Consider the following 2870-nt stretch of genomic DNA (forward strand, 5'->3'; position numbering starts at 1 on the left):
CGCTTATTTAAAAGTCCAAAGACAATCACCGTAGCCACTCTGAATCCCTTAGGCCCAAGTCCCCACATCAAGGCTCACCGCAAGGTTAAGGAAAGGGGTGAGTTTGGAAACTCATGTGCAACAAGCCCTTTCGAGCCCAAAACAATAACGACTGTTGGGTCTAAGCCCAAATCCAATCTCAAACATGTCTTGGGCCATAGCCCTTTTCATATTCATATTTCATAACACTGGGCCGAAGCCTTTTCAAATTTCATATTACTGGGCTGAAGCCTTTACTGTAAATGGTATGGCCCATAGGCCCATTTCAATATCACATATAATGTTAATGAAAGAATGCAACCCATTTGGGGAGACTACTCAACCCACCATCCGCTACTCTCCACCCGTACCAACCAACACACCATGTGGGGATTTACTCGACCCACCCCGCCATAACTCTCCCTTTGGCGGCATAGTTGCTTTATCATATCTTGGAGGCCTAGCCTCTTTTAACAACTGGGGCAAAGCCCTTTTAATAACTGGGGCAAAGCCCTTTTAATAACTGGGGCATAAGCCCTTTAATAACTAGGGCATAAGCCCTTTTAATAACTGGGGCATAAGCCCTTTAATAACTAGGGCATAAGCCCTTTTTGCACTTCCACCATCCATATAAAAACCCAACCCAATGCATTTATGAACATCTCATGTGCATATCATACATATCATGTTTATCAAAATCCCATGCATTAAGTTCATATATAAACCCTAGGGGTATAATGGTCACTTTTACCTAGGGGCAAAACGGTCATTTTCATGTTATAAGGGTAATCTTGTAATTTTACGAAAATTAGGGTTTCCATGTTCATTAACGATTACTAACAATTCATGGGTACAAATAGTGATTACGGCCCATTTTAGCGAAATCGAGTTATTGGGCCTAAGACCCCTAATGGCCCTACTTAGCCGATTCTGTCATCTAGGCCCATTTAGCCTATATTCCATAACGGTTTTATCAGTCTCTATGCGCAATTTAACAAGTTTCCATATTCTACCAATTTTACTCAAATGGGCACGAATGCCCATCGGACCTATTTGACCCTCGAGGCCCAACTTACCGTGAATGCCAAAATCACGCTCTTACCTTTTCCAACCTTCTCGATCATCATCTCAATGAATCTAATCGACTAATGAGCGTTCAGCTTGCTCACAAGTCCTCGAAATGCGAGTTTTGGCATTTGACTTTTCAAACATTTATCGCTTTAAGCTATGAAAAGGGTTAGATTACACACGATTTGCGATATTCCTTGACGAGATCTCCTATGCGATTTCTCCTATAATCAACCACTTATAGATTAGACCATGTTAATATTAAACCAAATCGAAAACTACCTATTATCATCACTTACACATTCGGCCACCATCCCTAATGGCCCTTGGGTTCATACCTTTGCCGAAGTTGATGACTAGATTTAGTCACTCCGATGATCCAAGCTTTTCACACACTCCTCGATCGGTAGCCTTTAATCCTCACTATCACCAACAAACCAAATAACACCAAAAACCCTTTTAGCCTTAGTCGACAAAGGGGTTTTCAGCTTTTCTTAAACCACAAGATACAAATGGAAAGAAGGTTCGAATACTTACCAAGAGATCTACTCGTTGAAGAACATTCCAAATACCTTCCTACCCCATATCCGTTGTGAATCCAACTTAAGCGTGCGTGAAAATAGATCTAAATATTAATTCCGAATCACTAAAATATGAAGCTTTCGCTTTTCAAAGCAAATATTAATCTAAGCTATTACGAAGGTTAGTACACACATTACGGGTTGAAGTTGAAACGTTTCCATAATCAATCACCTACAATAACCACCACCTATCACTCAAACTCAACTATTCCAATATCAATATATATAAATCCTAAGCACATCAGTCATACGGAACATAAGGGCATATTCGTCATTTTACCATACAGGGGTATTACGGTCACTTTACCCTATAGGGTCTTTACGGTCTTTTTACCTAATAGGGGTATTTTAGACATTTCATCCTACAAGGGTGTTTTGGTAAATCTACAAACTAAAGGTATTTCGGTAATTTTGTAAACCAATGGTATTTCTATAATTTTAGAAAGTCAAGGGTATTTCGTAACTTTGTAAATCGGGGTATTTTGGTAATTTTACAAATTGAGGGTATTTGGTAATTTCACAAACCAAGGGTATTTTGGTAATTTTACAAACTAGGGGTATTTTGGTAATTTTACAAACAAGGGTATTTTAGTAATTTTGTAAATCGAGGGTAAAACAAAGAATTTCGTAAATCAAGGGTAAAATAGTAATTCTATAAATCGAGGTAAAGCAGTAATTACGTAAATCGAGGTAAAAGCAGTAATTACGTAAGTCGAGGTAAAAGCGATAATTATGTAAATCGAGGTAAAACAGTAATTACGTAAATCGGGGTAAAATGGTAATTACGTAAATCGGGGTAAAATAGTAATTACGTAAACTAAGGGTAAAATGGTAATTCCGTAAATCGAGGGTAAAATGGTAATTTTGTAAATTGAGGGTAAAACGGTAATTTTACAAATCGAGGGCATTTCAATAATTGGTAAACTAAAGTATTCTAAACATGGATAACAATACGAATGGGCCTAAAGCCTATTCTCTACCAAATGGGCCCACATGTTAAATGTGGCCTTTTAGCCCAAATCTAGCCACAAATATGAGATTCACCTAGCCTAGCCCAATATTTACTACACAATCAAACAACTTATCCAATTGGGCCTGTAGGCCCATTAGGCCCACATGACCCCTTTCGACCCATCATGCCAAGTAGCCATCCTACTGACTAGAGTAGTAAGAAATACACACCTGATAGGAGACTAGAGTTAA

The sequence above is a fragment of the Gossypium arboreum genome, chromosome 10, assembly GCF_025698485.1.
Source record: "Gossypium arboreum isolate Shixiya-1 chromosome 10, ASM2569848v2, whole genome shotgun sequence".
In the NCBI taxonomy this organism is placed as follows: Eukaryota; Viridiplantae; Streptophyta; class Magnoliopsida; order Malvales; family Malvaceae; genus Gossypium; species Gossypium arboreum.